The 12,350-nt window shown below is 37.7% G+C and overlaps 1 pseudogene; it reads right to left on the reverse strand.

The window, feature by feature from the left end:
• Window positions 1-1,272: 1,272 nt before the first annotated feature.
• Window positions 1,273-1,372, reverse strand: LOC141609722 (small nucleolar RNA R71; annotated as a pseudogene).
• Between the last annotated feature and the right edge of the window lie 10,978 nt (window positions 1,373-12,350).

A 12,350-nucleotide genomic window follows, 5' to 3' on the forward strand; every position in this document is an offset into this window, starting at 1 on the left:
TTATGTTTGATGAAATGCGAGCCTATGAATCCTTGCATTTTTTACCCATCTCTTATCTTTTCAATGAGGCTTGTAAGACATAAACCAACTCGAACCTTATTAGACCATGCATAGAGTTGAATAGGAAGAATTAAGTTGACTTGTAGGTGTTGTACAATCTAGACGACTCGGCTCCGGGACCCAAATCTTCCTAGGGATTGTAAGACATACACTAACTCGATCTCATCACAACAATAAGTGCTTGCTTCAAATTGAGAACATGTTTGTATGATCTACTCCCATGGACCCCATTTGAACCCATGACACCCTAGTGCCTTTAATCATTTGTTTACAAACTCCTTTAATTACTTTGCTTTATTTTCATTAATTTATATTCATCTTGTTGATTAGTTTAAAATACACCTCATCTCAACCCAATTTGTGACACCCCTACACATAACTACTTGCAATTGAAAATTCTATATCAATACCCGTCCCTTGAGATCCGACATTTACTTACCTCTTTACTAAGAGTAGTTTGTGAAGTTATAAATATTGTTTTGGTTGGTAGCTTTGACGACGAGTTCTAGTCACACAAAAAATGGCGCCGTTGCCGGGAACGGTGTTCAATTGATTTGATTTTCGTTAATTGTTTTTAGTTGTGTCTTTCTTTCTTTACCTTGGGGAAGTTAATCTCCTCAAGGTTGTTCTAATTGTTTTCGAGTTGTTTGATATTTTGCATGACGAGGAGATCACAAGGTAATTTATTACCTATTGATTTCGAGATTGAAAGGACCTTAACCAACAATAGAAGGGTTGCTATAGGTACTTCAAGAGTTGTAGGTATTGATGAGAATGTGGACATTCAACCAAATAACATTGAGTTTGTCAACCCTTTTGCAAGAGAAGGAGAGGATAACTCAATGCAAAACCCACCACAAAATCAACCTACAATGCCTAAATTTTCATCACATTCCGTACCAACCAAGGAGAACCTACCAAATGGTACTCCTACACCACCACATTTAACCGGTAATTTCATTGCCAAATCCGCATTCATACAATTAGTTGAGAGAAGTCAATTTGGAGGGATGCCTAGTGAAGACCCTCATTCACATATGGAGACTTTTTGTGACTAAATCCGATGGGTATTATTTCCTTTTTATTTAATCGGTACCGCAAAGCAATGGTTAAAGAGCCTAGACAAGGCTACCCTTGGTATTGATTCATGGAAGAAGATAGCACTTGCCTTCTACAAGAAATTCTACCCTCCGGAGAAGACTAATATGTTGGGACCCCAAATCACCGGGTTCAAGCAAAGGGATGAGGAATCATTATATGAAGCATGGGAGAGATTTAAGGACACTTGTCGTTCTTGTCCACACCATGGACTTAGTGAGTGGTTCCTTGTGCAACAATTTTGGAATGGTCTATATGAAGACTCCCGCAATGTTCTCAATATGAGATCCAATGGGATGTTTACCGAAGTTGATGACAATCAAACATGGGCCAAAATCGAATAGATGGCGGTTCATAATTCCTAATATAGTAGGCCTCGAAAGGCCACAAGAGGAGGAAATCATGAGGTAGATTCCATCACTCAATTGGGTGCTCAACTAAGTGCTCATATTGACACCATCAATTTGAAGTTTGAGAAGGCCATGGCTAAGCTTGATTAAGCTTCCAAATCACCCAAACAACATGTCAATGCTATGGTGGCATCATCCTCAATTCCAAGTGGAGTATGTGAAAGTTGTGGAACCTTGGGACATGATCAAAGCGAATGTAGGGGAACAAATGAACAAGTGAATGCTTTCCAAGCATATAAGAGTGGCACCCCTTATTCCAACTACTATAATGAGAACACCAAATTCCATCCAAATCTTTCATACAAGAGCCAAAATGTCAAAAACCCCCAACAAACATACGCCCCACCTCCAATGAGAAACCAAGCTCAAAGACCCTTTTTCAACCAAAGTCAAGGATATCAAAGTCAACCTTCCTACAACAAATCCAATGACCAAAGCTTTGATGTTCAAAAAGCGGTCCTCCAAATGCAAAAGAACCAGCAAGAATTTTTCACCCAAATGCAAAAAGATAGCCAAGCTAAAGAGATCACCATCAACAACATTCTTGCCCACACCAAAATATTAGAGACTCAAATGACTCAATTAGTATCTTCTAGCTCTCAAAGACAAAAGGGGCAATTATCACCTCAAAGTAATCCCCCAAGATATGAGTCGGTTAGTGCCATCCATTTGAGAAGTGGTACCACTACTACAAATACAGGCAACCACAACGGCCCTTTAACAACGCTTATTCACGAAAATCATCAAAACACGTTGTAGAATTTATTCCGCGAATTTTACCAAACTTAATTACAACGGTTATGTGTTGTTAACCGTTGTTATTGGTTTTAACAACGGGTCATACTTAAACAACCGTTGTTAATAAAAAAACTAATAACAACGGTTAAATTTTAACCGTTGTTAATGGTTTGGCGCCAAATTAGTGAAAAGTAATCACAACGGTTATATTAGAACCCGTTTTTAATACGTTTTAACAACGGTTGTAGACTCAATAACCGTTGTTATTAATATTATGAAAATCTTAAGAACAACATATTGCTTTATTCTGCTATACGCTACAAACACAAACACAAGCTAATAATGCTACTATATCATCCTCCATTCCTCCCTGATCGTCTCTCTGTCTTCATCTCCGTCACTGTTGTCACGTCTTCTCTCCCTCATCGTGTTTATCAATCAGGTATATATATGTTTCTTAGCAACGCTTATAACTAGATATAGGATTTTTTGGGTTATTATCTAATTTGTTGATAATTTAGCTTAATTGCTTTCCTGAATTTCGTTTATTTGTTTGCCTAATATTGTATTTTCTGAATTAGTTGCCTATTATTACGAATGTAGAATAATGACTCGAACTTGGATGATTGATGCAAATATGAGTGACCGCACCTACAAGGATGGTTTAGCTGAATTTTATGAATTCGTTTCGAACAATTTGAAAGGTTCTTCTAGTATTGCATGTCTTTGTGAAAGATGTGGTAATATTAGCTATATGGCTTTTCCGGACGTTAAAATACACCTAGAAAAGTGGAGATTTAGTCGATCCTATACACTTTGGATTTTTCATGGGGAATCATTAGAGGAAGAGAATAACTCTGAAGAAGATGATGTTGAGGTACACGAAAGGCTAACTGATGATCCTGAGTTTGCCGAGTTTTTTGAGTTGGAAGAGTTGGAAGTAGAGAAGTTGAATGTTGGGTCTATAGATAATGAAGAGAATGATGATGAGTCCATTGCTTTTGAAGATGTAGGTGATGACACTAGTAATTGGGATGACCTTAACAACATGTATGAGAAGTTGTGTGAGTCTGAAGCACCTCTGTATCCTGGTTGTAAGTTCACAAAAATGTCGGCTGTGGTGAAGTTGTATAATATCAAGGGGGCAAATGGGGTGAGTGACACGTGTTTCACTAGTTTTTTAGCCTTGATAAAGGAGTTGCTTTCTGATGGTAATGTTCTACCCGTTAAGACATATGAGGCGAAAAAACTAATAAGAGGAGTGGGTATGAAATATGAGAAAATACATGCATGTCCAAATGATTGCATATTGTATCGGAAATTATATCAAAACTTAACCAATTGCCCTAAATGTTTGGAGTGGCGTTATAAGGATAAGGAAGGGATCCCGGCTAAGGTGTTGTGGTATTTTCCATTGATACCAAGAGTCATAAGGATTTATGCGAATCCCGATGATGCAAAAATGTTAACTTGGCATGAAACAGAAGAATAAATGATGGAAAGATAAGACACCCTACAGATGGTAAGCAATGGAAATCGTTCGACGCTAAGTATCCCGAGTTCGGCAATGAACCTAGAAACTTACGTCTAGCGCTGTCCACTGATGGAATGAACCCACACGGAAACATGAGTAGCCAACATAGTACTTGGCCAGTAGTGTTGGCTATTTATAACTTACCTCCATATGTGTGCATGAAAAGAAAGTATTTGATGTTGTCGTTGTTAATTTCCGGCCCTAAACAACCTGGAAATGATATAGATGTATATTTGGAACCTCTTCTAGATGATTTGCGATTGTTGTGGGATAGTGGGATAGAAGTATTTGATGCATATAATAACGAAAATTTCAATTTGAGAGCGATGTTATTGTGTACAATAACTGACTATCCGGCTTATGGCGACCTTTCTGGGCACACAGTTCATGGGAAAGAGGCTTGTCCATTGTGTGGGGAGGATATCGAGTCTGAATACTTGAAGTCTTCTCGTAAGTATGTGTATATGGGAAATAGGAGGTTCTTGTATCATGACCATTGTTATCGCAAGATGCAGAAAGCATTCAATGGAAGACAAGAACTTCGTCAACCTCCTAGAATTTTGAGTGGGCATGAAGTTTATGAGAAAGTAAAGCATATTGAGATAGATTATGGGAAGAAGAGCGGCTCTAAATTGTCTACTCGTGGGTATAAGAAAAGATCCATATTTTTTGATAAACTTCCATATTGGCCGACTGGAGGTCGAGCATTGCCTCGATTTCATGCACATTGAGAAAAATGTCTGTGATAATATTATCAATACCCTTCTGAATGTTCCTGGTAAAACAAAGGATAACGCCGCAACTAGGGAAGATATGAAAATGATGGGTATTAGGCTAGAGTTGGCACCACGAAGAGAGGTAATCGTACATTTTTACCGCCAAAGCTTTTACCTTTTCACGGAATGAGAGAAAACAGTTCTGTGCATGCTTGAATGGAATTAAAGTGCCACATGGTTATTCGTCGAACATCAAAAGCCTAGTGTCGATGCAAGACCTAAAACTCATCGGGTTAAAGTCACATGATTGTCACACTTTGATGCAACAATTACTACTTGTGGCTATTCGTTCCATTTTACCTGAAAAGGTAAGATATGCTATAACTAGATTCTGTCTCTTCTTCCAATCCATATGCGAGAAAGTCATCGATCCCGATGACGCGGATTCATTGCAGGACCTCGTTGTAACCTCTCTTTGTCATGGTTGGAAATGTATTTTCCACCCTCTTTCTTCACTATCATGATTCATCTGACCATTCACTTGGTTAGGGAGATTTTGTACCTTGGGCCCGTGTACTTGAGATACCATCCTTTCGAAAGATTGATGAAAGTCTACAAGGACTATACATCTAATCGGTATCGTCCGGAAGGTTGTATTGCTGAACGCGCTATTTTAGACGAAGCTCTTTCATATTGTTACGCTCATCTCTCCCCCGAGGAGTTGATTGGCGTTCCTAAGAATCGTCATAGTGACCGGATGACCTAAAAAGGTATTAGGGGCCGGGTTGAAAAAATTGTGACACGTGAAATGTTGCATTTAGCACACATGTATGTGCTAAACAACGAAGATGAGGTGCAACCTTATATTCAACAACACAAAGATGAGCTCAAATACGATCACCAAAACAAGACCGAGAAGTGGATTGCGAACGAGCATACGAAGACGTTTCCAGAGTGGTTTAGGAATATTGTCTTATAGTGTACTGATCAAACTGGTGATGACATCTCTCCTAGGTTACTACGTCTTGGTTTAGGTCCAAATGCCAGGGTCACCTTTTACAACAGTTTTGCCATTAATGGATATACTTTTTACACCCGCGAGCAAGATGAGTTGAGCACAATGCAAAATAGTGGTGTGAGTTCTGAATTTGAGGCAATGCACTTTGCTACTTCAAAAGATAAAAAGCCTATTTGGGGAAAATGCCTTTATTATGGTGTTATTCAAGAAATATTGGTACTAGATTACATTGATTTCGCAATGCCTTTGTTTCGATGTAACTGGGTTGATAACAACATCCATTGTGTCCGAAAGGATAAGATGGGATTTACGTTGGTCAATCTGGCTAAGGTTGGCAATAATAAGGATGATCCTTTCATAATGGCATCCCAAGCTAAACAAGTGTTCTATGTCACTGATCCTATGGATAAGAAGTGGTCTTTGTACTTGTCTATAAGGAGTAGAAGGAGTAGTCCATCCGATAATGGTGATGATGATCAGGATTTCGTTTTTGAGGGAATGGATCACTCTACCACTGTATCTTATTTCGACGATGTTGACACCGATCATGAGGACACCGAAAGCATCTATATATGCGTGATGACCATGGTGAAGGTATTTGGGTTAACGAAGAAACTATGACATCCAAGAAACGTCCCCGATCCTGAGATAGTTCATCAGGACACAGTGATATGGACGACCAACATTTTGAGTCATTTTCAGACCAATAATTTGATGGTTTAATTTATTGGTAAATCAATAATGGTCATTATATTGTTAAATAAAAATTCCCAAATTTGCATGGCATGGTAAATCCTGTAGCTTAGATATGCAGTATGCATGCATGCTGGTGTTGTCTTATTTTCTTGATCTTATTATTAGATGTGGATGATGGTGTTGAAATTGCTGAATAATGTTACAGTATATGGTGCTTCTACTGTTACAGTATGTATTGTTACAGGTTTGGACTGTAATGGAATTACAGTAATTTTTAAAAAAAAAAAAAAAAGAGGTTCAACAATAACAACGGTTATATTTAAATTACCCGTTGTTAATACTTTCAACAACGGGTGTAGTACCTCTACCCGTTGTCAATGATTTTTTTGACATATTTCATTTTGGCGCAAATTTGGTGAAAATATATTACAACGGGTATATTTTAACCGTTGTAATCAACTTTTGACAACGGTTGACTTTTATTGACCCGTTGTTATTAACATATAACAACGGTTCTTCTTTGAGCACCCGTTGTCAATAGTTTGTCTTAATAAAAAACTAATATAGAAACCCATACAACATGCCATACACAAACACACACAACATTATTAGTTCAACCGTTGGTATCCTGTGTTAATTCTTCTCTCTTCCTCGCTTTTTACATTCTCGTCGCCGGTCGTCGCCCGATTTAAACGCCCGATTCCGTTGCCTTCCCTTATCATCCTGCTCGTTCTCTTTATCATCATCATCAACAGGTATGTTCACTTTAATTTTGTGTTTCGTCATTAGGGTTTTAAGACGATCATCTTGTTTCTTTTTCATGCATCTTTTGTTTTTTCGTCTTCTTTGTTATCTTTATCATCCCGCATCATCTACTTCACTCCTCTTATTAGGGTTTAGGATTTTAGAAGCTCAATCTGTTGTTTTAAATTTTCATTCCTATTAGGGTTTAGGATTTTAGATAATACTCTGCATGTACGTTGTTAAGTTGTTCATTTACTATATCATTCATATTTGGGTTTTAGGATTATCATGGGTGAAAAACGTAAAAGAAGTCAAAAGCATAATGAGCCTGGTGATAATAAGCCTGGTGAGAGGGGTGCTACGAAGTGCCAGAAAGTCCTTGCAGCTATAGCCGCTAAACAACCGTTCCAAATAACATGGAGTGAGATGGGTTTCCCTCTTTGGTCCAAATGCGGGTCTTTTCTCCAGTTGGATTGGTACTTGCACAAGACAGTTTGTGCCTATCCATTTAGATGATTTTAGAACTTTGAATCCAAAATTGGCGGAGTTATACTTGGCTCGTGTAAAGGAAGGCTTTATTATACCCGATAAAAGCCATGATGAGTATTTAATGCATAAGGCGGCGGATGTCCACGAGCGGTGGAGGTGTGGCGTTGCTAGGGATTGGTTGTATGTGGACAAGGCAACGGGGAGATGCGTAAGAGCCCACCGGAAAACAAGTGTCCCACCATCAAGCAGGAACAATGGGATCTTTTCAAAAAGATGAGAACTACTGAGAAGTTTCGGTTAAATATCCTCGCCTTTTAACGATTTACCTATCATTTTTTTAATTAATGAGTCCTTTATATAATCTTTTTATTATCTCATCTACTTGCGCTTTTATATAATTATTTGAAGGCCGTTAGCAGAAGAAATCGTGCTAACATTTCATGCAAGAAGGGGAAATTCTATGGTTCTCGAGGCGGTTCTGAGAAAGATAGAAGAGGACCTCGTAAGTAGCATGCATTATTCCCCTGTGAGACTTTATTTTTTTAATCACACTTGGACTTGCATTGATACACATTTACGTGTATAAATGTTACCATGTTAATGTGTAGGTGGCAAAGGGAGTGAAAGAGGTGGATCGGCATGTAACTTATAAAGAAGGGCACACGCCTAAAGGATCCCGATCGTCGCGTGACAAATATGATGAGGAAGTTTTGGCCAACATAGTAAGCATTATTTTATTAAGACGAGTTCATTACTAACTTTATTATTTTAGTCACAAATATAATTTGAAGTTTATTTAATATATTATAGGACAACGTATTGAAAGAGGTAGAAGAAGGGAAATTCACTCCCGGTGGTCGTAATGACGTTCTTGCTAGAGCGATCGGCCGACCCGAACATCCAGGTCGTTTGAGGGGCGTCCCGTTACGGGTTGGAGTAACGAAATATTATGGGAAAACTGCCCAGATAAAGAAGAAAAGGAAGACTAAGTCTGAGAAGGCCGACATGGTAACATTTATTCTATTATTTTCATTTAAGTTCAATTCACATGTTATTGTTGGGATAAAAATTGCTGACACATTACATTCTTGGCAAGCGACTTGATTAATGGCATCCGTACTACTAAAGCTGAATGCTTGAGGTAAGCTTTCCGAAGAAGAAGTGAAGATGATGGAGGATGTCATTTCTAAAAGGGGTAATAATAAGGTACAACAGATTGGTCAAGAGGCCGCTACTACCTTGGCAATACATGAGAAGGAAGTATCGGTCAACGAGATTCAGAAAGATCGGTACCTAATAATGCTTCAAAGTTGTAACAACTAAAGCGGATCGTACCTAATACTTCCTTATTTTTCTTTTCTTTTTTTTTTTTGGGTAAGATCAAGGGGGTGTTCACCGCCACTCTAATGCTATAACTTCTGACATGGTGCCATTGAATTGGTTAATTTTATTAGGTAAATAATGGGTCCGAAAAGGAGATGCAACTTGAGAAGACGGTGATGGAAAACAAAGATACATCCCCTTCAAGTCGGTTCCTGTTTTTTCGAAAGGTATGCATGAAGTGTTTAATTAGTTAAATTTATATGAATGCTGAAGTTTGTGCAAAAATCGGTCTGAGACAGAAAGCGTTTTTGCAAAATCTTTTGAATTTTGAAGCGTTTTTGCAAAGATATAATAATGTATGTGTATATTCTTCAGGCCGTAAACAAGAGGCCAATTATTCTTGCTGACCCTAATAGAACCGAAAAGCCACATGTGCGTGTTGGCGGGGTCTCGTAGAAATGCACACCAAATCTGCAGCAATGAAAACGTAGTTCATGGCGAAAAACTTTTGCCGAATCATACCAAAGTAGAGATAACTACGGTCTTACCAGGCCATGAAAACTTGCAAATCGCTGTCCCGATTCGTGACGACATTACCATTCTGGGAGATGCGCTTGGAAGTTTCATCCAATGGCCTGAAACTCACATCTACTTGGCGAAGATATCTCCGCCGCCTCGGCGTGAAAGCGATTGGGGTTAGAAGAAATACCTTTATATATATGTTACATTTTTAATTGTTGAATGTTTTTATATGTTAAATTTATATGTTATTTTTTTTTGTAGGGAACAAAAAAGACGGCTTTGGCGGATAAGCCTAAGTCCACTGACATGCCAACGACCTCGTCGAGACAACAACTTGATGAGGTATTTAATTAACTTCTCCATTTTTTAAAAATTAACCTCGCTCCCTTTATTTATATTTTGTCTGTATTTATAAAAAGCATGGTAATTTTGTGTAGGGGACAAAAAAGACCGATAAGCCTAAGTCCCCGTCTTACACTACTACTACCTCATCATTGAAAGAGCGGGTTGACGAGGTATTTAATTAAGTACGCTTTTATTTTTATTACTCCAACTAGGATATGTTACCTTTGGATTTTTTATTATTTTAATTATCTACTACGTGTGTAGGCTGGTGGTAGTAGCACAAAATCAAAGACTCATTCTTTCCGGACACGAAAGTTAGGAGTTTAAACTCCACACAATATAAAGGGAAGGATTACATGCAAAAAGTAAGAACAAAGATGATGATGAGACTGCATGAGGAGGTCAAGGCCATCGCATAGCCACCGAGCAAGTGATAGTTATTCCGCTCGAGGAGGATATTCTAGGAGCTGAGCGCCAAGCGCTTATATCATGGGATCTGCTAGCCGTATGGGCTGGCCTAGACCAGATTGATATAGCACACATATTTGTTTGGATGAAGTAAGTTTCTTAATAAATAATTTCATAGTCTAATATTCTGACTACTAGATAGTGTTTTAAATACCGGAATTAATACCGTAATAATGTAGGATATTGAAATTGAGAGTGATCCCCGAGAAGAATATTCCATCTGATCAATACGGATTCCTGTGCCCCTATGTTTTATCTTTATTTATTCCGGATTTCTCGTTCGAACAACGGGTAGATTATATTGCTCAAAGAATTGGCGACAACCAAGAAGCTGATTTTTGGCGCTTATAATGAAAAAGGGTAATAAACAAATTCATATTACGTTTCCCCCTACAATTGCATTTTCATAACTAATATATGTACTTGTTAATAATGATGATGTCTCTTGATGTAGGACTCATTGGGTGCTAGCAGCCATCATGCCGACAAGGAATAAAGTTTTCTGGTTGGACTCTTTACATCATCAACCAAGCGAGACTTTTAAGCACTTGATTAATATGTAAGTTTATAATATTGATTTATTTATAATAACATTTTCAATTTTTATTTATAGAAAAAAGCTCTTTCATATTTTTGCCCCTAAAAAAATTAGTTTCTGCCTCCTTTTTTATTTTTTTTAAAAAAGGGCCTTTAAGAAGAAAAGAGCAAACGAGCGGATCAACCCACGAAAGATTCGATGTTGGCCCCGATTTTATTACGATAACGAGTGGGTACGTGCTCAAATACAATAACATTAAGTGCAAAATCTGTTTTTAATACTAATACAATACCTAAAGTTCAAGATTCTGATGTGAGCCTTCTCTCGTCTGTTTTTTTTTTTTTTATGTAATAATAGGTCCCTCGCCAGCCGGATAGCATACAATGTGGATACTACGCTTGTCGGTTCATGTTGGAGATTATTAGGCGAAGATATCTCATTATTCCAAAAAAGGTTAGTAATAATTTAAACATGTGTTTATTACTTTTTTTAAATTAGAGCTAATGTTGTCTTGCTTGCTGCTATATATACCATGATGTTGCTAATGTTGTCTTGCTTACTGCTATATATACCATAATGTCTTCTCTTTGTTTTTTCCGCAAGATGCAATCAACCCGTCTGACAACAGTTGAGCGGTACTCAAGTATAGATATAGACGAGGTAAGAGACATGTGGGGCAACTACGTCTTAGAATATAGAAATGCATGATACTCAGAGTTTAGATCAACTTATTAGTAAATTTTTTGTTGAAGTTAGGGAATGATTAGTTCATGTAAATTCAACTCCTTGTAAGTATATATATATATGATGTAGTCTTTTGTGGTTGAATTGAATCTATTGAGTTCGATGAACCCAAATTGTGATTTATCTTTGGTCTTTGGTATATGGTGTCTTTCTGACATATGCAGGTTTTTGAATGGCATGAAACAAATTTAATTTTTCAAAACATTAGGAGTTCGTAATAAAAACGGTTACTAAAAAAACCGTTGTGAATACCTTTCACAACGGTTAATAAAAATAACACCGTTGTGAATGACATTCACAAATACCCGCGCATAATATTCAACAACAGGTTTTAATCGAAGAACCGTTGTTAAAAGTCTTCACAATTTTGGAGGTAAAATTACAACAACGGGTATTAAACAAAGAACCGTTGTTACTAACAATTTCAACAACGGGTATGTACCATAAACCCTTTGTCAAAAGACTTCACAATTTTGGAGGGAAAGTTACAACAACGGTTATAAATACGATAACCGTTGTTATATAATTCCCTCCAAAATTTTGAAACACTTTCCACAACGGAGAACACCCAACAACAACGGCTTTTAACCGTGGTGAATACTTTAGACAACGGTTTCATTAAATAACCAAACCGTTGTAAATACCTTCTACAACGGCCGCTTTAACAACGTCCGCTTTTTGTTTTTACAACGGTTTTTACCCGTTGTTATAGGCTGTATCTGTAGTAGTGTACAAGATATGAGGGGCCGAAGAGGCCAATTGATGAAGATATTGTGGATGCTAGTGACAAGAAAAGAGTTGTGGAGAACTCTAAGGAGGTAGATCCTACTTCCAATGAAATTTCAAAGAAGAAGAATGAAGAGAAGGCTAAGGAAAAAGAGCCTGTTGTGATTAGACTTCCGTTCCC

Source organism: Silene latifolia, chromosome 10, assembly GCF_048544455.1.
Source record: "Silene latifolia isolate original U9 population chromosome 10, ASM4854445v1, whole genome shotgun sequence".
Taxonomy (NCBI): Eukaryota; Viridiplantae; Streptophyta; class Magnoliopsida; order Caryophyllales; family Caryophyllaceae; genus Silene; species Silene latifolia.